General features: G+C 45.3%; 12 non-coding genes across 12 annotated transcripts; all 12 read left to right on the top strand.

Annotated features, from left to right (window-relative positions):
* The first annotated feature begins 1 nt into the window (after position 1).
* Positions 2-192, top strand: LOC141238094 (U2 spliceosomal RNA). Its single transcript, XR_012303589.1, has one exon. It is a non-coding gene; the product is annotated as a U2 spliceosomal RNA (small nuclear RNA).
* Positions 193-1307: 1115 nt separating this feature from the next.
* Positions 1308-1498, top strand: LOC141238093 (U2 spliceosomal RNA). Its single transcript, XR_012303588.1, has one exon. It is a non-coding gene; the product is annotated as a U2 spliceosomal RNA (small nuclear RNA).
* A 1118-nt stretch (positions 1499-2616) lies between these two features.
* On the top strand, positions 2617-2807 carry LOC141238092 (U2 spliceosomal RNA). The gene has a single exon (XR_012303587.1). It is a non-coding gene; the product is annotated as a U2 spliceosomal RNA (small nuclear RNA).
* Positions 2808-3926: 1119 nt separating this feature from the next.
* LOC141238091 (U2 spliceosomal RNA) lies at positions 3927-4117 on the top strand. Its single transcript, XR_012303586.1, has one exon. It is a non-coding gene; the product is annotated as a U2 spliceosomal RNA (small nuclear RNA).
* Positions 4118-5237: 1120 nt separating this feature from the next.
* LOC141238090 (U2 spliceosomal RNA) lies at positions 5238-5428 on the top strand. The gene has a single exon (XR_012303585.1). It is a non-coding gene; the product is annotated as a U2 spliceosomal RNA (small nuclear RNA).
* A 1122-nt stretch (positions 5429-6550) lies between these two features.
* LOC141238428 (U2 spliceosomal RNA) lies at positions 6551-6741 on the top strand. The gene has a single exon (XR_012303914.1). It is a non-coding gene; the product is annotated as a U2 spliceosomal RNA (small nuclear RNA).
* Positions 6742-7856: 1115 nt separating this feature from the next.
* Positions 7857-8047, top strand: LOC141238502 (U2 spliceosomal RNA). The gene has a single exon (XR_012303984.1). It is a non-coding gene; the product is annotated as a U2 spliceosomal RNA (small nuclear RNA).
* A 1117-nt stretch (positions 8048-9164) lies between these two features.
* On the top strand, positions 9165-9355 carry LOC141238089 (U2 spliceosomal RNA). Its single transcript, XR_012303584.1, has one exon. It is a non-coding gene; the product is annotated as a U2 spliceosomal RNA (small nuclear RNA).
* Positions 9356-10470: 1115 nt separating this feature from the next.
* LOC141238087 (U2 spliceosomal RNA) lies at positions 10471-10661 on the top strand. The gene has a single exon (XR_012303582.1). It is a non-coding gene; the product is annotated as a U2 spliceosomal RNA (small nuclear RNA).
* Positions 10662-11775: 1114 nt separating this feature from the next.
* On the top strand, positions 11776-11966 carry LOC141238412 (U2 spliceosomal RNA). The gene has a single exon (XR_012303899.1). It is a non-coding gene; the product is annotated as a U2 spliceosomal RNA (small nuclear RNA).
* A 1114-nt stretch (positions 11967-13080) lies between these two features.
* On the top strand, positions 13081-13271 carry LOC141238086 (U2 spliceosomal RNA). The gene has a single exon (XR_012303581.1). It is a non-coding gene; the product is annotated as a U2 spliceosomal RNA (small nuclear RNA).
* A 6098-nt stretch (positions 13272-19369) lies between these two features.
* LOC141238085 (U2 spliceosomal RNA) lies at positions 19370-19560 on the top strand. The gene has a single exon (XR_012303580.1). It is a non-coding gene; the product is annotated as a U2 spliceosomal RNA (small nuclear RNA).
* The last annotated feature ends 2440 nt before the right edge of the window (positions 19561-22000 follow it).

Raw genomic sequence — 22000 nt, 5'->3', positions numbered from 1 at the left:
TATCGCTTCTCGGCCTTTTGGCTAAGATCAAGTGTAGTATCTGTTCTTATCAGTTTAATATCTGATACGTCCCCTATCTGGGGACCATATATTAAATGGATTTTTAGAACAGGGAGATGGAAAAAGAGCTTGCTCTGTCCACTCCACGCATTGACCTGGTATTGCAGTATCTCCAGGACCGGTGCACCCCTTCTTTAATGCAGTTTCTAAAATCAGAAAGAATTGAATTCAATGCTTTTTGTTCATTTGGCTTGTTTGTCGGATTTTGGGATGGACTCTTTGGCTTTGCTTTTCTTCTCCTCATTGGATTTTTCATGTTAAAAGTTGCAGAAGCCAGATGACAAGCTCATTTTGGTTCAACTTCAGCAACTGTGCATTGCATTGCCATGTAATGTAATGCAATGCTATCTATCTAGCTCTCCCTCTATACTTCCTTTTGGATAAACAGACATATTAGGCAAGCATTTTGGAGCTTTCACCTAAATAACTACAGGTGGTGAGATAAGCTGCACAATATAATTGACCTTTCAGTATATTGTTGCACACACACCATCTATTTAGCAAATGCCCTTGTTATCAACAGCAGCCTTTTAAACTCACCTGAGCTAACAGGTATGTGAGCTGGTTACTCTGCTGCGCTTAAAATTTCTTTTTTGGTTTGCTACAATGCCTTTTCTAAAACGTTGTCTCCCTCTGCTGGAACACTGACTTCTTTCATTTAATGCCTGCAGACTATAAAAGAGAAACCAACCCAAAAAGTTTGGTTGATTAGTCTGTGGCATTCTTTTAAACTGTTGCTTATGGCGGTCTCTGTGAGCTTCTCAGTGACATTCAGCCATCCAGGTATCCCGCCTGCAGTAGACGGAATGTGGCAATGGAACGCTGGCTGCGCGTGTCATAATAGGCTCTGAGCCTTTATATACCTGCGCACAGCAGCAGCCACCTTCAGTCTGCTGCTGGACAGCCAGCAGCAGCAGCAGCAGGAGAGGTAATTAATCAGCAACCCTCCTGCTAAGGGTAGACAGCTGCTCGTTCCACCCCCCCCCCGCCTTAATTGGTTCTCCTCCCTTCCAACGGTGTTGAGGCGGGTGGGAACAGCCGGGGGTTGAGGGTACTGTGCTAAAAGAGGTGGAGTTATGCAGATCTAAAACGCGTGGATTGCAGCAGCAGCAAGCCGAAAAGTGCAGGCATGTGAGGGATCTAGAGGTTGACAGCATGTCTTCTTAACGGGAGTCCAGGTGGCCATCTCCACAAATGGACTTTTCAGAATCCTTGGGTGGCACCGTAGTCGGAAACCAATTCTGGTTATCGCTTCTCGGCCTTTTGGCTAAGATCAAGTGTAGTATCTGTTCTTATCAGTTTAATATCTGATACGTCCCCTATCTGGGGACCATATATTAAATGGATTTTTAGAACAGGGAGATGGAAAAAGAGCTTGCTCTGTCCACTCCACGCATTGACCTGGTATTGCAGTATCTCCAGGACCGGTGCACCCCTTCTTTAATGCAGTTTCTAAAATCAGAAAGAATTGAATTCAATGCTTTTTGTTCATTTGGCTTGTTTGTCGGATTTTGGGATGGACTCTTTGGCTTTGCTTTTCTTCTCCTCATTGGATTTTTCATGTTAAAAGTTGCAGAAGCCAGATGACAAGCTCATTTTGGTTCAACTTCAGCAACTGTGCATTGCATTGCCATGTAATGTAATGCAATGCTATCTATCTAGCTCTCCCTCTATACTTCCTTTTGGATAAACAGACATATTAGGCAAGCATTTTGGAGCTTTCACCTAAATAACTACAGGTGGTGAGATAAGCTGCACAATATAATTGACCTTTCAGTATATTGTTGCACACACACCATCTATTTAGCAAATGCCCTTGTTATCAACAGCAGCCTTTTAAACTCACCTGAGCTAACAGGTATGTGAGCTGGTTACTCTGCTGCGCTTAAAATTTCTTTTTTGGTTTGCTACAATGCCTTTTCTGAAACGTTGTCTCCCTCTGCTGGAAAACTGACTTCTTTCATTTAATGCCTGCAGACTATAAAAGAGAAACCAACCCAAAAAGTTTGGTTGATTAGTCTGTGGCATTCTTTTAAACTGTTGCTTATGGCGGTCTCTGTGAGCTTCTCAGTGACATTCAGCCATCCAGGTATCCCGCCTGCAGTAGACGGAATGTGGCAATGGAACGCTGGCTGCGCGTGTCATAATAGGCTCTGAGCCTTTATATACCTGCGCACAGCAGCAGCCACCTTCAGTCTGCTGCTGGACAGCCAGCAGCAGCAGCAGCAGCAGGAGAGGTAATTAATCAGCAACCCTCCTGCTAAGGGTAGACAGCTGCTCGTTCCACCCCCCCCCCGCCTTAATTGGTTCTCCTCCCTTCCAACGGTGTTGAGGCGGGTGGGAACAGCCGGGGGTTGAGGGTACTGTGCTAAAAGAGGTGGAGTTATGCAGATCTAAAACGCGTGGATTGCAGCAGCAGCAAGCCGAAAAGTGCAGGCATGTGAGGGATCTAGAGGTTGACAGCATGTCTTCTTAACGGGAGTCCATGTGGCCATCTCCACAAATGGACTTTTCAGAATCCTTGGGTGGCACCGTAGTCGGAAACCAATTCTGGTTATCGCTTCTCGGCCTTTTGGCTAAGATCAAGTGTAGTATCTGTTCTTATCAGTTTAATATCTGATACGTCCCCTATCTGGGGACCATATATTAAATGGATTTTTAGAACAGGGAGATGGAAAAAGAGCTTGCTCTGTCCACTCCACGCATTGACCTGGTATTGCAGTATCTCCAGGACCGGTGCACCCCTTCTTTAATGCAGTTTCTAAAATCAGAAAGAATTGAATTCAATGCTTTTTGTTCATTTGGCTTGTTTGTCGGATTTTGGGATGGACTCTTTGGCTTTGCTTTTCTTCTCCTCATTGGATTTTTCATGTTAAAAGTTGCAGAAGCCAGATGACAAGCTCATTTTGGTTCAACTTCAGCAACTGTGCATTGCATTGCCATGTAATGTAATGCAATGCTATCTATCTAGCTCTCCCTCTATACTTCCTTTTGGATAAACAGACATATTAGGCAAGCATTTTGGAGCTTTCACCTAAATAACTACAGGTGGTGAGATAAGCTGCACAATATAATTGACCTTTCAGTATATTGTTGCACACACACCATCTATTTAGCAAATGCCCTTGTTATCAACAGCAGCCTTTTAAACTCACCTGAGCTAACAGGTATGTGAGCTGGTTACTCTGCTGCGCTTAAAATTTCTTTTTTGGTTTGCTACAATGCCTTTTCTGAAACGTTGTCTCCCTCTGCTGGAACACTGACTTCTTTCATTTAATGCCTACAGACTATAAAAGAGAAACCAACCCAAAAAGTTTGGTTGATTAGTCTGTGGCATTCTTTTAAACTGTTGCTTATGGCGGTCTCTGTGAGCTTCTCAGTGACATTCAGCCATCCAGGTATCCCGCCTGCAGTAGACGGAATGTGGCAATGGAACGCTGGCTGCGCGTGTCATAATAGGCTCTGAGCCTTTATATACCTGCGCACAGCAGCAGCCACCTTCAGTCTGCTGCTGGACAGCCAGCAGCAGCAGCAGCAGCAGGAGAGGTAATTAATCAGCAACCCTCATGCTAAGGGTAGACAGCTGCTCGTTCCACCCCCCCCCCCGCCTTAATTGGTTCTCCTCCCTTCCAACGGTGTTGAGGCGGGTGGGAACAGCCGGGGGTTGAGGGTACTGTGCTAAAAGAGGTGGAGTTATGCAGATCTAAAACGCGTGGATTGCAGCAGCAGCAAGCCGAAAAGTGCAGGCATGTGAGGGATCTAGAGGTTGACAGCATGTCTTCTTAACGGGAGTCCAGGTGGCCATCTCCACAAATGGACTTTTCAGAATCCTTGGGTGGCACCGTAGTCGGAAACCAATTCTGGTTATCGCTTCTCGGCCTTTTGGCTAAGATCAAGTGTAGTATCTGTTCTTATCAGTTTAATATCTGATACGTCCCCTATCTGGGGACCATATATTAAATGGATTTTTAGAACAGGGAGATGGAAAAAGAGCTTGCTCTGTCCACTCCACGCATTGACCTGGTATTGCAGTATCTCCAGGACCGGTGCACCCCTTCTTTAATGCAGTTTCTAAAATCAGAAAGAATTGAATTCAATGCTTTTTGTTCATTTGGCTTGTTTGTCGGATTTTGGGATGGACTCTTTGGCTTTGCTTTTCTTCTCCTCATTGGATTTTTCATGTTAAAAGTTGCAGAAGCCAGATGACAAGCTCATTTTGGTTCAACTTCAGCAACTGTGCATTGCATTGCCATGTAATGTAATGCAATGCTATCTATCTAGCTCTCCCTCTATACTTCCTTTTGGATAAACAGACATATTAGGCAAGCATTTTGGAGCTTTCACCTAAATAACTACAGGTGGTGAGATAAGCTGCACAATATAATTGACCTTTCAGTATATTGTTGCACACACACCATCTATTTAGCAAATGCCCTTGTTATCAACAGCAGCCTTTTAAACTCACCTGAGCTAACAGGTATGTGAGCTGGTTACTCTGCTGCGCTTAAAATTTCTTTTTTGGTTTGCTACAATGCCTTTTCTGAAACGTTGTCTCCCTCTGCTGGAACACTGACTTCTTTCATTTAATGCCTGCAGACTATAAAAGAGAAACCAACCCAAAAAGTTTGGTTGATTAGTCTGTGGCATTCTTTTAAACTGTTGCTTATGGCGGTCTCTGTGAGCTTCTCAGTGACATTCAGCCATCCAGGTATCCCGCCTGCAGTAGACGGAATGTGGCAATGGAACGCTGGCTGCGCGTGTCATAATAGGCTCTGAGCCTTTATATACCTGCGCACAGCAGCAGCCACCTTCAGTCTGCTGCTGGACAGCCAGCAGCAGCAGCAGCAGCAGGAGAGGTAATTAATCAGCAACCCTCCTGCTAAGGGTAGACAGCTGCTCGTTCCACCCCCCCCCCCCGCCTTAATTGGTTCTCCTCCCTTCCAACGGTGTTGAGGCGGGTGGGAACAGCCGGGGGTTGAGGGTACTGTGCTAAAAGAGGTGGAGTTATGCAGATCTAAAACGCGTGGATTGCAGCAGCAGCAAGCCGAAAAGTGCAGGCATGTGAGGGATCTAGAGGTTGACAGCATGTCTTCTTAACGGGAGTCCAGGTGGCCATCTCCACAAATGGACTTTTCAGAATCCTTGGGTGGCACCGTAGTCGGAAACCAATTCTGGTTATCGCTTCTCGGCCTTTTGGCTAAGATCAAGTGTAGTATCTGTTCTTATCAGTTTAATATCTGATACGTCCCCTATCTGGGGACCATATATTAAATGGATTTTTAGAACAGGGAGATGGAAAAAGAGCTTGCTCTGTCCACTCCACGCATTGACCTGGTATTGCAGTATCTCCAGGACCGGTGCACCCCTTCTTTAATGCAGTTTCTAAAATCAGAAAGAATTGAATTCAATGCTTTTTGTTCATTTGGCATGTTTGTCGGATTTTGGGATGGACTCTTTGGCTTTGCTTTTCTTCTCCTCATTGGATTTTTCATGTTAAAAGTTGCAGAAGCCAGATGACAAGCTCATTTTGGTTCAACTTCAGCAACTGTGCATTGCATTGCCATGTAATGTAATGCAATGCTATCTATCTAGCTCTCCCTCTATACTTCCTTTTGGATAAACAGACATATTAGGCAAGCATTTTGGAGCTTTCACCTAAATAACTACAGGTGGTGAGATAAGCTGCACAATATAATTGACCTTTCAGTATATTGTTGCACACACACCATCTATTTAGCAAATGCCCTTGTTATCAACAGCAGCCTTTTAAACTCACCTGAGCTAACAGGTATGTGAGCTGGTTACTCTGCTGCGCTTAAAATTTCTTTTTTGGTTTGCTACAATGCCTTTTCTGAAACGTTGTCTCCCTCTGCTGGACACTGACTTCTTTCATTTAATGCCTGCAGACTATAAAAGAGAAACCAACCCAAAAAGTTTGGTTGATTAGTCTGTGGCATTCTTTTAAACTGTTGCTTATGGCGGTCTCTGTGAGCTTCTCAGTGACATTCAGCCATCCAGGTATCCCGCCTGCAGTAGACGGAATGTGGCAATGGAACGCTGGCTGCGCGTGTCATAATAGGCTCTGAGCCTTTATATACCTGCGCACAGCAGCAGCCACCTTCAGTCTGCTGCTGGACAGCCAGCAGCAGCAGCAGCAGCAGGAGAGGTAATTAATCAGCAACCCTCCTGCTAAGGGTAGACAGCTGCTCGTTCCACCCCCCCCCCCCCCCGCCTTAATTGGTTCTCCTCCCTTCCAACGGTGTTGAGGCAGGTGGGAACAGCCGGGGGTTGAGGGTACTGTGCTAAAAGAGGTGGAGTTATGCAGATCTAAAACGCGTGGATTGCAGCAGCAGCAAGCCGAAAAGTGCAGGCATGTGAGGGATCTAGAGGTTGACAGCATGTCTTCTTAACGGGAGTCCAGGTGGCCATCTCCACAAATGGACTTTTCAGAATCCTTGGGTGGCACCGTAGTCGGAAACCAATTCTGGTTATCGCTTCTCGGCCTTTTGGCTAAGATCAAGTGTAGTATCTGTTCTTATCAGTTTAATATCTGATACGTCCCCTATCTGGGGACCATATATTAAATGGATTTTTAGAACAGGGAGATGGAAAAAGAGCTTGCTCTGTCCACTCCACGCATTGACCTGGTATTGTAGTATCTCCAGGACCGGTGCACCCCTTCTTTAATGCAGTTTCTAAAATCAGAAAGAATTGAATTCAATGCTTTTTGTTCATTTGGCTTGTTTGTCGGATTTTGGGATGGACTCTTTGGCTTTGCTTTTCTTCTCCTCATTGGATTTTTCATGTTAAAAGTTGCAGAAGCCAGATGACAAGCTCATTTTGGTTCAACTTCAGCAACTGTGCATTGCATTGCCATGTAATGTAATGCAATGCTATCTATCTAGCTCTCCCTCTATACTTCCTTTTGGATAAACAGACATATTAGGCAAGCATTTTGGAGCTTTCACCTAAATAACTACAGGTGGTGAGATAAGCTGCACAATATAATTGACCTTTCAGTATATTGTTGCACACACACCATCTATTTAGCAAATGCCCTTGTTATCAACAGCAGCCTTTTAAACTCACCTGAGCTAACAGGTATGTGAGCTGGTTACTCTGCTGCGCTTAAAATTTCTTTTTTGGTTTGCTACAATGCCTTTTCTGAAACGTTGTCTCCCTCTGCTGGAACACTGACTTCTTTCATTTAATGCCTGCAGACTATAAAAGAGAAACCAACCCAAAAAGTTTGGTTGATTAGTCTGTGGCATTCTTTTAAACTGTTGCTTATGGGGGTCTCTGTGAGCTTCTCAGTGACATTCAGCCATCCAGGTTTCCCGCCTGCAGTAGACGGAATATGGCAATGGAACGCTGGCTGCGCGTGTCATAATAGGCTCTGAGCCTTTATATACCTGCGCACAGCAGCAGCCACCTTCAGTCTGCTGCTGGACAGCCAGCAGCAGCAGCAGCAGGAGAGGTAATTAATCAGCAACCCTCCTGCTAAGGGTAGACAGCTGCTCGTTCCACCCCCCCCCCGCCTTAATTGGTTCTCCTCCCTTCCAACGGTGTTGAGGCGGGTGGGAACAGCTGGGGGTTGAGGGTACTGTGCTAAAAGAGGTGGAGTTATGCAGATCTAAAACGCGTGGATTGCAGCAGCAGCAAGCCGAAAAGTGCAGGCATGTGAGGGATCTAGAGGTTGACAGCATGTCTTCTTAACGGGAGTCCAGGTGGCCATCTCCACAAATGGACTTTTCAGAATCCTTGGGTGGCACCGTAGTCGGAAACCAATTCTGGTTATCGCTTCTCGGCCTTTTGGCTAAGATCAAGTGTAGTATCTGTTCTTATCAGTTTAATATCTGATACGTCCCCTATCTCGGGACCATATATTAAATGGATTTTTAGAACAGGGAAATGGAAAAAGAGCTTGCTCTGTCCACTCCACGCATTGACCTGGTATTGCAGTATCTCCAGGACCGGTGCACCCCTTCTTTAATGCAGTTTCTAAAATCAGAAAGAATTGAATTCAATGCTTTTTGTTCATTTGGCTTGTTTGTCGGATTTTGGGATGGACTCTTTGGCTTTGCTTTTCTTCTCCTCATTGGATTTTTCATGTTAAAAGTTGCAGAAGCCAGATGACAAGCTCATTTTGGTTCAACTTCAGCAACTGTGCATTGCATTGCCATGTAATGTAATGCAATGCTATCTATCTAGCTCTCCCTCTATACTTCCTTTTGGATAAACAGACATATTAGGCAAGCATTTTGGAGCTTTCACCTAAATAACTACAGGTGGTGAGATAAGCTGCACAATATAATTGACCTTTCAGTATATTGTTGCACACACACCATCTATTTAGCAAATGCCCTTGTTATCAACAGCAGCCTTTTAAACTCACCTGAGCTAACAGGTATGTGAGCTGGTTACTCTGCTGCGCTTAAAATTTCTTTTTTGGTTTGCTACAATGCCTTTTCTGAAACATTGTCTCCCTCTGCTGGAACACTGACTTCTTTCATTTAATGCCTGCAGACTATAAAAGAGAAACCAACCCAAAAAGTTTGGTTGATTAGTCTGTGGCATTCTTTTAAACTGTTGCTTATGGCGGTCTCTGTGAGCTTCTCAGTGACATTCAGCCATCCAGGTATCCCGCCTGCAGTAGACGGAATGTGGCAATGGAACGCTGGCTGCGCGTGTCATAATAGGCTCTGAGCCTTTATATACCTGCGCACAGCAGCAGCCACCTTCAGTCTGCTGCTGGACAGCCAGCAGCAGCAGCAGCAGGAGAGGTAATTAATCAGCAACCCTCCTGCTAAGGGTAGACAGCTGCTCGTTCCACCCCCCCCCCCCGCCTTAATTGGTTCTCCTCCCTTCCAACGGTGTTGAGGCGGGTGGGATCAGCCGGGGGTTGAGGGTACTGTGCTAAAAGAGGTGGAGTTATGCAGATCTAAAACGCGTGGATTGCAGCAGCAGCAAGCCGAAAAGTGCAGGCATGTGAGGGATCTAGAGGTTGACAGCATGTCTTCTTAACGGGAGTACAGGTGGCCATCTCCACAAATGGACTTTTCAGAATCCTTGGGTGGCACCGTAGTCGGAAACCAATTCTGGTTATCGCTTCTCGGCCTTTTGGCTAAGATCAAGTGTAGTATCTGTTCTTATCAGTTTAATATCTGATACGTCCCCTATCTGGGGACCATATATTAAATGGATTTTTAGAACAGGGAGATGGAAAAAGAGCTTGCTCTGTCCACTCCACGCATTGACCTGGTATTGCAGTATCTCCAGGACCGGTGCACCCCTTCTTTAATGCAGTTTCTAAAATCAGAAAGAATTGAATTCAATGCTTTTTGTTCATTTGGCTTGTTTGTCGGATTTTGGGATGGACTCTTTGGCTTTGCTTTTCTTCTCCTCATTGGATTTTTCATGTTAAAAGTTGCAGAAGCCAGATGACAAGCTCATTTTGGTTCAACTTCAGCAACTGTGCATTGCATTGCCATGTAATGTAATGCAATGCTATCTATCTAGCTCTCCCTCTATACTTCCTTTTGGATAAACAGACATATTAGGCAAGCATTTTGGAGCTTTCACCTAAATAACTACAGGTGGTGAGATAAGCTGCACAATATAATTGACCTTTCAGTATATTGTTGCACACACACCATCTATTTAGCAAATGCCCTTGTTATCAACAGCAGCCTTTTAAACTCACCTGAGCTAACAGGTATGTGAGCTGGTTACTCTGCTGCGCTTAAAATTTCTTTTTTGGTTTGCTACAATGCCTTTTCTGAAACGTTGTCTCCCTCTGCTGGAACACTGACTTCTTTCATTTAATGCCTGCAGACTATAAAAGAGAAACCAACCCAAAAAGTTTGGTTGATTAGTCTGTGGCATTCTTTTAAACTGTTGCTTATGGCGGTCTCTGTGAGCTTCTCAGTGACATTCAGCCATCCAGGTATCCCGCCTGCAGTAGACGGAATGTGGCAATGGAACGCTGGCTGCGCGTGTCATAATAGGCTCTGAGCCTTTATATACCTGCGCACAGCAGCAGCCACCTTCAGTCTGCTGCTGGACAGCCAGCAGCAGCAGCAGCAGGAGAGGTAATTAATCAGCAACCCTCCTGCTAAGGGTAGACAGCTGCTCGTTCCACCCCCCCCCCGCCTTAATTGGTTCTCCTCCCTTCCAACGGTGTTGAGGCGGGTGGGAACAGCCGGGGGTTGAGGGTACTGTGCTAAAAGAGGTGGAGTTATGCAGATCTAAAACGCGTGGATTGCAGCAGCAGCAAGCCGAAAAGTGCAGGCATGTGAGGGATCTAGAGGTTGACAGCATGTCTTCTTAACGGGAGTCCAGGTGGCCATCTCCACAAATGGACTTTTCAGAATCCTTGGGTGGCACCGTAGTCGGAAACCAATTCTGGTTATCGCTTCTCGGCCTTTTGGCTAAGATCAAGTGTAGTATCTGTTCTTATCAGTTTAATATCTGATACGTCCCCTATCTGGGGACCATATATTAAATGGATTTTTAGAACAGGGAGATGGAAAAAGAGCTTGCTCTGTCCACTCCACGCATTGACCTGGTATTGCAGTATCTCCAGGACCGGTGCACCCCTTCTTTAATGCAGTTTCTAAAATCAGAAAGAATTGAATTCAATGCTTTTTGTTCATTTGGCTTGTTTGTCGGATTTTGGGATGGACTCTTTGGCTTTGCTTTTCTTCTCCTCATTGGATTTTTCATGTTAAAAGTTGCAGAAGCCAGATGACAAGCTCATTTTGGTTCAACTTCAGCAACTGTGCATTGCATTGCCATGTAATGTAATGCAATGCTATCTATCTAGCTCTCCCTCTACACTTCCTTTTGGATAAACAGACATATTAGGCAAGCATTTTGGAGCTTTCACCTAAATAACTACAGGTGGTGAGATAAGCTGCACAATATAATTGACCTTTCAGTATATTGTTGCACACACACCATCTATTTAGCAAATGCCCTTGTTATCAACAGCAGCCTTTTAAACTCACCTGAGCTAACAGGTATGTGAGCTGGTTACTCTGCTGCGCTTAAAATTTCTTTTTTGGTTTGCTACAATGCCTTTTCTGAAACGTTGTCTCCCTCTGCTGGAACACTGACTTCTTTCATTTAATGCCTGCAGACTATAAAAGAGAAACCAACCCAAAAAGTTTGGTTGATTAGTCTGTGGCATTCTTTTAAACTGTTGCTTATGGCGGTCTCTGTGAGCTTCTCAGTGACATTCAGCCATCCAGGTATCCCGCCTGCAGTAGACGGAATGTGGCAATGGAACGCTGGCTGCGCGTGTCATAATAGGCTCTGAGCCTTTATATACCTGCGCACAGCAGCAGCCACCTTCAGTCTGCTGCTGGACAGCCAGCAGCAGCAGCAGGAGAGGTAATTAATCAGCAACCCTCCTGCTAAGGGTAGACAGCTGCTCGTTCCACCCCCCCCCCCCGCCTTAATTGGTTCTCCTCCCTTCCAACGGTGTTGAGGCGGGTGGGAACAGCCGGGGGTTGAGGGTACTGTGCTAAAAGAGGTGGAGTTATGCAGATCTAAAACGCGTGGATTGCAGCAGCAGCAAGCCGAAAAGTGCAGGCATGTGAGGGATCTAGAGGTTGACAGCATGTCTTCTTAACGGGAGTCCAGGTGGCCATCTCCACAAATGGACTTTTCAGAATCCTTGGGTGGCACCGTAGTCGGAAACCAATTCTGGTTATCGTTTCTCGGCCTTTTGGCTAAGATCAAGTGTAGTATCTGTTCTTATCAGTTTAATATCTGATACGTCCCCTATCTGGGGACCATATATTAAATGGATTTTTAGAACAGGGAGATGGAAAAAGAGCTTGCTCTGTCCACTCCACGCATTGACCTGGTATTGCAGTATCTCCAGGACCGGTGCACCCCTTCTTTAATGCAGTTTCTAAAATCAGAAAGAATTGAATTCAATGCTTTTTGTTCATCTGGCTTGTTTGTCGGATTTTGGGATGGACTCTTTGGCTTTGCTTTTCTTCTCCTCATTGGATTTTTCATGTTAAAAGTTGCAGAAGCCAGATGACAAGCTCATTTTGGTTCAACTTCAGCAACTGTGCATTGCATTGCCATGTAATGTAATGCAATGCTATCTATCTAGCTCTCCCTCTATACTTCCTTTTGGATAAACAGACATATTAGGCAAGCATTTTGGAGCTTTCACCTAAATAACTACAGGTGGTGAGATAAGCTGCACAATATAATTGACCTTTCAGTATATTGTTGCACACACACCATCTATTTAGCAAATGCCCTTGTTATCAACAGCAGCCTTTTAAACTCACCTGAGCTAACAGGTATGTGAGCTGGTTACTCTGCTGCGCTTAAAATTTCTTTTTTGGTTTGCTACAATGCCTTTTCTGAAACGTTGTCTCCCTCTGCTGGAACACTGACTTCTTTCATTTAATGCCTGCAGACTATAAAAGAGAAACCAACCCAAAAAGTTTGGTTGATTAGTCTGTGGCATTCTTTTAAACTGTTGCTTATGGCGGTCTCTGTGAGCTTCTCAGTGACATTCAGCCATCCAGGTATCCCGCCTGCAGTAGACGGAATGTGGCAATGGAACGCTGGCTGCGCGTGTCATAATAGGCTCTGAGCTTTATATACCTGCGCACAGCAGCAGCCACCTTCAGTCTGCTGCTGGACAGCCAGCAGCAGCAGCAGGAGAGGTAATTAATCAGCAACCCTCCTGCTAAGGGTAGACAGCTGCTCGTTCCATCCCCCCCCCCCCGCCTTAATTGGTTCTCCTCCCTTCCAAAGGTGTTGAGGCGGGTGGGAACAGCCGGGGGTTGAGGGTACTGTGCTAAAAGAGGTGGAGTTATGCAGATCTAAAACGCGTGGATTGCAGCAGCAGCAAGCCGAAAAGTGCAGGCATGTGAGGGATCTAGAGGTTGACAGCATGTCTTCTTAACGGGAGTCCAGGTGGCCATCTCCACAAATGGACTTTTCAGAATCCTTGGGTGGCACCGTAGTCGGAAACCAATTCTGGTTATCGCTTCTCGGCCTTTTGGCTAAGATCAAGTGTAGTATCTGTTCTTATCAGTTTAATATCTGATACGTCCCCTATCTGGGGACCATATATTAAATGGATTTTTAGAACAGGGAGATGGAAAAAGAGCTTGCTCTGTCCACTCCACGCATTGACCTGGTATTGCAGTATCTCCAGGACCGGTGCACCCCTTCTTTAATGCAGTTTCTAAAATCAGAAAGAATTGAATTCAATGCTTTTTGTTCATTTGGCTTGTTTGTCGGATTTTGGGATGGACTCTTTGGCTTTGCTTTTCTTCTCCTCATTGGATTTTTCATGTTAAAAGTTGCAGAAGCCAGATGACAAGCTCATTTTGGTTCAACTTCAGCAACTGTGCATTGCATTGCCATGTAATGTAATGCAATGCTATCTATCTAGCTCTCCCTCTATACTTCCTTTTGGATAAACAGACATATTAGGCAAGCATTTTGGAGCTTTCACCTAAATAACTACAGGTGGTGAGATAAGCTGCACAATATAATTGACCTTTCAGTATATTGTTGCACACACACCATCTATTTAGCAAATGCCCTTGTTATCAACAGCAGCCTTTTAAACTCACCTGAGCTAACAGGTATGTGAGCTGGTTACTCTGCTGCGCTTAAAATTTCTTTTTTGGTTTGCTACAATGCCTTTTCTGAAACGTTGTCTCCCTCTGCTGGAACACTGACTTCTTTCATTTAATGCCTGCACACTATAAAAGAGAAACCAACCCAAAAAGTTTGGTTGATTAGTCTGTGGCATTCTTTTAAACTGTTGCTTATGGCGGTCTCTGTGAGCTTCTCAGTGACATTCAGCCATCCAGGTATCCCGCCTGCAGTAGACGGAATGTGGCAATGGAACGCTGGCTGCGCGTGTCATAATAGGCTCTGAGCCTTTATATACCTGCGCACAGCAGCAGCCACCTTCAGTCTGCTGCTGGACAGCCAGCAGCAGCAGCAGCAGGAGAGGTAATTAATCAGCAACCCTCCTGCTAAGGGTAGACAGCTGCTCGTTCCACCCCCCCCCCCGCCTTAATTGGTTCTCCTCCCTTCCAACGGTGTTGAGGCGGGTGGGAACAGCCGGGGGTTGAGGGTACTGTGCTAAAAGAGGTGGAGTTATGCAGATCTAAAACGCGTGGATTGCAGCAGCAGCAAGCCGAAAAGTGCAGGCATGTGAGGGATCTAGAGGTGTTATGTTCTGCTACCAAAGCTAAGGAAAGAGAGGAGATCTGTCCCTACTATAAGACTCAGCTGAATCCCTACGATGTAACAGGGAACCTGATCCTGCGATCAGACCTGCTAAAGTCCTAATCTAGTCTGTACGGAGACCTATAGATTTGGGGAGGGAATCCCTACAAGTACTAAGGACTGGGTGGAATATGGGACACCTCCTAACATAAATAGCAGCAGACAGACGAACAAACAAAATAGATAGAACCTAGAGGTCCGTAGACCAAGCAAACTAACAGAGTTAGATACAGAGCACAGGCTAGCTAGAAAGTAGATATACAATGAAGTCCAGCAAAGCCAGAAGGGCGGAGCAGGATTAAATAGGCCAACAAGGTCATGTGACCAGCAAAGGAAAAAAAACCTAACAGCAAGGTTCTAACAGTACCCCCCCTTCTAAGAGGATCCTCCGGATCCCCTAGGACCAGGCTTATCAGGAAATCTCCTGTGAAACGCTCTGATAAGTCTGGACGCGGAAACATCATCTGACCTCACCCAAGAGTTATCCTCGGGTCCGAAACCTTTCCAGGCCACAAGATACTGCAAACTACCTCTATACCGTCTAGAGTCAAGGATGCGAGAAATTTCATATTCCCCGTCCTCCACCACCGGAGGAACAGAGGCAGAGGCGTCACCATCCGACACAACAGCTTTTTTTAACAGAGAGACATGAAAGACCGGATTAATTCTCCAGGAGGTAGGAACCTCCAACCTAACAGCAGATTGGTTGACAACCTGAAGCACCTTAAAGGGCCCTACAAACTTGGGACCCAATTTCTTAGAAGGAATCCTCAACCGCAGATTCCTAGAGGACAACCAAACCATGTCACCAACAGCGAACAAAACCTCCTGTCGTTTCCTATCAAAGTAGTCTTTAGATTTTCTGTTGGCCTCCTGAAGATTACCACGCACATCCGTCCAAACTCTTTCCAAATCACCGGAAAAATTCTCCTCCTCAGGCACGGCAGATCCCAACTTGGAGAACGACCCAAACGACGGATGTCTCCCAGAACAACAAAAAAAAGGCGAACAACCAGCAGAAGAAGATGTATGATTGTTCAGAGCAAATTCGGCAAGTGGCAGAAACTCAGACCACCCCTCTTGATTGTCTGCCACAAAACAACGCAAGAACTGCTCAACATCCTGGTTTTTCCTTTCTGTCTGGCCATTAGATTCAGGATGATATCCGGACGAAAACGACAAATGAATTCCCAACCTGTCACAAAAGGCACGCCAAAAACGAGCCACGAACTGAGGACCCCTATCAGAAACAATGTCAGTAGGAACGCCATGAAGTCTGACAATTTCCTTGACAAAGGCCTTAGCGAGAGTTTTAGCGCAGGGCAGTTTGACGAAGGGAACCAAGTGACACATCTTGCTAAAACGGTCCACGACCACCCAGATGACAGTAAAACCCTCAGAGGGGGGAAGGTCAGTTATAAAGTCCATAGCCAAATGTGTCCAAGGAGCACTGGGGACCTCCAAAGGACAAAGCAACCCCGCAGCAGGAGTATGTGAGGACTTAGATCTAGCACATATAGTACATTGGCGCACCCACTTAATGACTTCCTTCTGCCATCCAGGCCACCAAAAACTGCGACCCACCAGTCTCTTGGTCTCAGAGATTCCGGGATGACCTGCCAACCGAGATTCGTGACACTCAACAAACAAATCTCTCCTAAAGGTCCCAGGCACAAACAACCTCCCATGAGGAGTGTTAGATGGGGCATTCTCCTGAGCTTTAAGAATCTCATCTTCCAAAACGGAGTCTAAAGCAGCTATCACAACACCTTCTTGTAAAATGTTTTCCTCTTTCTCAGCACCGACTATGGGAGAAAAACTGCGAGACAAGGCATCCGCCTTAACATTCTTAGTACCAGGGATGTAAGTAACGGAGAAATTAAACCGCGAGAAAAACAGTGCCCACCTAGCCTGACGGGCATTCAGGCGCTTTGCAGCGTCAAGATATATCAGATTTTTATGATCCGTAAGAACCTGAACGGGAAATTCCGCACCTTCCAAGAAGTGGCGCCAGTGTTCAAATGCGAGTTTAATAGCCAATAATTCCCGATTACCAATATCGTAATTCAATTCAGTCTCCGAAAAATTTTTTGAAAAAAATGCACAGGGATGTAATCCATCCCCGTTATCCTGAGACAATACTGCGCCAACCCCCACAGAGGAAGCATCAACCTCAACCAAAAACGGCCTAGTAACATCAGGCTGCATAAGGATGGGAGCAGAGGTGAACCTCTCCTTGAGATACACAAAAGCTTCAATGGCCTCAGAAGACCACTGAACCGCATCAGCACCTTTCCTGGTGAGATCAGTCAGAGGTTTGACAATACTAGAAAAATTTTTTATGAATTTTCTATAGTAATTGGCGAAACCCAAAAACCTCTGTATTGATTTCAAACCAATAGGCCTAGGCCATTCCTGCACAGCCTGAACCTTAACCGGATCCATCTCAAAACCTTTGCTGGAGATAATGTAGCCCAAAAAACTAATTCTCTGTACAGCGAACTCACATTTCTCCAGCTTAGCAAAAAGCGAATTGTCCATTAATAACTTTAATACCTCACGTACGCTCCGCCAATGAGACTCCAGATCTGGCGAATAAATCAAAATGTCATCCAAATACACAACCACATTTTTACCGATCAAAGGTCTAAGGATGTCATTAATCAGATTCTGAAAAAATGCAGGAGCATTAGTAAGACCAAAAGGCATAACCAGATTCTCAAAATGACCCACAGGAGTGTTAAAAGCAGTCTTCCATTCATCACCCTCCTTCATGCGCAACAGATTGTATGCCCCCTTAAGGTCAATTTTAGAGAACCACTTGGCCCCCAATAACTGGTTAAACAGATCAGGAATCAATGGCAGTGGGTAAGGATTGCGTACCGTAATTTTGTTAATCTCACGAAAATCCAGACAAGGACGTAAACCGCCGTCCTTTTTTTTTTACAAAAAAAAATCCAACCGCCACAGGAGACTTAGAGGGCCTAATGTGACCGGCGGCCAAACTTGTCTGTATGTATTCCTCCAAAGCCTTCCTCTCAGGAATAGTAAGGTTAAATAAACGACTTTTAGGAAGAGTCGCTCCAGGGACAAATTCAATAGAACAATCATAGTCTCTATGGGGAGGCAAAACCTGCGATTCTTTCTCAGAAAAAACTCTCCAAAAATCCTGAATAGGAACAGGCAATTCTCCCCTATCCACAGCTGCAATACGCCCGTTACAACACTTGTCATAACATTTATGGCTCCAGGATTTAATTTCACTGGTAGACCAATCCAGTACAGGATTGTGAAATTTTAACCAGGGCAAACCCAATATTACTGGAGAAGGCAAGTTATTCAACACTACCAAATCCAATTTCTCATGGTGAACACCATTAATAGTGAGAGGAAATTCACTGACCTTGAGAGTAATATTCTTCAAAGGGGAGCCATCCACAGAAACCACAGCAATGGGGGATGATAAAGGTTCAGGTTTTAAATTGAGTTTTTCCACGAATCCCCCATCAATAACATTCAGTGTAGACCCGCAATCAACAAACACCCGAAATTCCATTAATTTTTCCTGAGCAATCGTGGAAGCAGCTAAAAATATACCCTTGGAATTTAAACAGGCAATACGGGCGTGACTGACCATTTTTTTTTTCTTTCTTCATACGAAGCTCACAGCCTTTAATCAAATGACCAGATTTTCCACAATAGAAACACAAGCCTTCTGAAAAACGACGGTGTTTTTCTTGAGAGCGAGGTGCCACCGATCCAATCTCCATCGGTTCACCACTGTTAGTACACACATTATCATAACCAGAAACTGACATAGCAGAGGATTTGCTCTCATTAACCCTAGCACGCAGTCTTCTGTCCACCCGTATAGCTAATTGCATAGCCTGTTGCAAATCCTCAGGTGTAGGATAAGCAATTAGCAGGTCTTTAACCTTTTCACTGAGCCCAGCAAGAAATAGACTTTTCAGAGCAGAATCGTTCCACCCTGTTTGAGTGGACCAACGACGAAAATGTGTACAATATTTTTCCATATTACCTGATCCTTGTTTTAAACGTCTCAACTCAGTCTCAGCTGATGCCACACGGTCAGGATCATCATATAATAGTCCTAAAGCAGAAAAAAAACTATCCACTGATCTGAAGCATGTATCACTAGGTTGCAAAGAAAAGGCCCACTCCTGAGGCTCTTTGCGCAAAAGTGACATTATGAACCCTACGCGCTGGGATTCATCCCCAGAGGACTTGGGTCTCAAACGAAAATACAATAAGCAAGCATTTTTAAATGAAAAAAATTCTCGATGTTCACCAAAAAATAAATCCGGCAAACATACCTTAGGCTCCAAGAAATATGCTCCAGGACAGTTACTCACGTGCTGACGGAGCTCGGCCACTTCCAGAGAGAGTCCCTGCAGGTGTTTAGCCAAATCCTGAACCGACACCATGATGGAACAAAAAAAAAATCTTTCCTTAGAGAATTTACAGGCTGGACTTACTGTTATGTTCTGCTACCAAAGCTAAGGAAAGAGAGGAGATCTGTCCCTACTATAAGACTCAGCTGAATCCCTACGATGTAACAGGGAACCTGATCCTGCGATCAGACCTGCTAAAGTCCTAATCTAGTCTGTACGGAGACCTATAGATTTGGGGAGGGAATCCCTACAAGTACTAAGGACTGGGAGGAATATGGGACACCTCCTAACAGAAATAGCAGCAGACAGACGAACAAACAAAATAGATAGAACCTAGAGGTCCGTAGACCAAGCAAACTAACAGAGTTAGATACAGAGCACAGGCTAGCTAGAAAGTAGATATACAATGAAGTCCAGCAAAGCCAGAAGGGCGGAGCAGGATTAAATAGGCCAACAAGGTCATGTGACCTGCAAAGGAAAAAAAACCTAACAGCAAGGTTCTAACAAGAGGTTGACAGCATGTCTTCTTAACGGGAGTCCAGGTGGCCATCTCCACAAATGGACTTTTCAGAATCCTTGGGTGGCACCGTAGTCGGAAACCAATTCTGGTTATCGCTTCTCGGCCTTTTGGCTAAGATCAAGTGTAGTATCTGTTCTTATCAGTTTAATATCTGATACGTCCCCTATCTGGGGACCATATATTAAATGGATTTTTAGAACAGGGAGATGGAAAAAGAGCTTGCTCTGTCCACTCCACGCATTGACCTGGTATTGCAGTATCTCCAGGACCGGTGCACCCCTTCTTTAATGCAGTTTCTAAAATCAGAAAGAATTGAATTCAATGCTTTTTGTTCATTTGGCTTGTTTGTCGGATTTTGGGATGGACTCTTTGGCTTTGCTTTTCTTCTCCTCATTGGATTTTTCATGTTAAAAGTTGCAGAAGCCAGATGACAAGCTCATTTTGGTTCAACTTCAGCAACTGTGCATTGCATTGCCATGTAATGTAATGCAATGCTATCTATCTAGCTCTCCCTCTATACTTCCTTTTGGATAAACAGACATATTAGGCAAGCATTTTGGAGCTTTCACCTAAATAACTACAGGTGGTGAGATAAGCTGCACAATATAATTGACCTTTCAGTATATTGTTGCACACACACCATCTATTTAGCAAATGCCCTTGTTATCAACAGCAGCCTTTTAAACTCACCTGAGCTAACAGGTATGTGAGCTGGTTACTCTGCTGCGCTTAAAATTTCTTTTTTGGTTTGCTACAATGCCTTTTCTGAAACGTTGTCTCCCTCTGCTGGAACACTGACTTCTTTCATTTAATGCCTGCAGACTATAAAAGAGAAACCAACCCAAAAAGTTTGGTTGATTAGTCTGTGGCATTCTTTTAAACTGTTGCTTATGGCGGTCTCTGTGAGCTTCTCAGTGACATTCAGCCATCCAGGTATCCCGCCTGCAGTAGACGGAATGTGGCAATGGAACGCTGGCTGCGCGTGTCATAATAGGCTCTGAGCCTTTATATACCTGCGCACAGCAGCAGCCACCTTCAGTCTGCTGCTGGACAGCCAGCAGCAGCAGCAGCAGGAGAGGTAATTAATCAGCAACCCTCCTGCTAAGGGTAGACAGCTGCTCGTTCCACCCCCCCCCCCGCCTTAATTGGTTCTCCTCCCTTCCAACGGTGTTGAGGCGGGTGGGAACAGCCGGGGGTTGAGGGTACTGTGCTAAAAGAGGTGGAGTTATGCAGATCTAAAACGCGTGGATTGCAGCAGCAGCAAGCCGAAAAGTGCAGGCATGTGAGGGATCTAGAGGTTGACAGCATGTCTTCTTAACGGGAGTCCAGGTGGCCATCTCCACAAATGGACTTTTCAGAATCCTTGGGTGGCACCGTAGTCGGAAACCAATTCTGGTTATCGCTTCTCGGCCTTTTGGCTCAGATCAAGTGTCTGGACATCAGGTTCCTTGAGTGCTAGCCCTCGGCCTTCCAGCATCGCCACTCCGGTGGCTTAAGCTGGATGCTGCTATAGGGGGAGAGTGAGGAGGAAACGGGAAGGCGATTTCCGTGGCTGACTATGGGAGTCAAGCTGAAATTTGCTGGGACCGGGGACCCCCGGGTCAAGAATGGATTTCGTATTGAGATTTCCGAGGAGAAGAAGGGACATTTTTCCATGTCCTACCTGGTGAATGCCATCTTCTATGAAGAATTGAAGATTAAGAAGTCGGACATTCTTTGCCTGCAGGAATTTAGAAGTCATGGAAGGTATGTGCTGGTTCTTTCTACTATGGCTGCTTGCCAAAATCTTTATAGAACCTTGAAAGGCCATACTGAGAACTCCCTCCTAGATGGACTCACTTTTACTGTCCTCTATTCAAAGGGGGATGTTCCTGTGGTTGTGTTTATGCACAATCCCTTTATCCCCCAGGAGGACATTACTGTATTCTTGAGGAGGCATTGTACTTATGTGCATTTTTCCCACAAGATCTCGAATGAAGAAGGCTTGTGGACTGGCAAATACAAGTACTTTGTTCGTTTTGCTACAGACCCCGAGGGGCCAGGGGGCATACATTATCCTCCTATGAGTTTCTCTATTGGGAGAGACACTGGTTTCTTGTACTTTCCTGATGCTCCTTTTTTCTGCAGAAGATGTAACAAGTATGGTCATGTCCAGGAGTCCTGCAGGTATCCGCCAACCTGCAGGAAGTGTAACACGTCTGGTCATATGGCGAAAGACTGCAAGAACCAGGTAAAGTGTGATGCTTGTGGTGAGGAGGGGCATGTTCTTAGGCAGTGTCAAGCTAGAACCACTCCTAAGTCTTTTGCTCAAGTGGTCGCGGAGGGGCCTGCTGTTCCTTCGACTTCTACTAGGGTTCCACAAGGTCCCCTTCCGGATGTCGGGGAGGCAATTGCTCCCCAAGAGGAAGAGGATGGCACTCAGATGGACGACATATTTGAAGATGCACAGCTTCAGCCTCCTGCGTCAGGAGGCTTTGACATGGTGATTCCAGAGGTGATGTCACCTTTCCCTCCCCAGTTTGGTGTCCGTGGAGAGGGGGAAATGGACTTGTCCAATTCTCCTGTCATATCTTGGTGCAATACTGCTTCAGAGGAGATCGGGGGCGGTGCCCAAGGGGACTTGTCTGCTGTCCGTTTCTCTGATGAGGAGGATCCTGATGTGGTCAAGAAGAAGCCAAGGACTGAGTGTTCATCCATTGCTGCCGTGTGTGATAGCCCGGTG

The sequence above is a fragment of the Phyllobates terribilis genome, unplaced genomic scaffold (assembly GCF_046119375.1).
Source record: "Phyllobates terribilis strain yellow unplaced genomic scaffold, ASM4611937v1 Scaffold_737__1_contigs__length_740118, whole genome shotgun sequence".
NCBI classification, from domain to species: domain Eukaryota; kingdom Metazoa; phylum Chordata; class Amphibia; order Anura; family Dendrobatidae; genus Phyllobates; species Phyllobates terribilis.
This window is presented reverse-complemented; position numbering and strand designations above follow the sequence as displayed.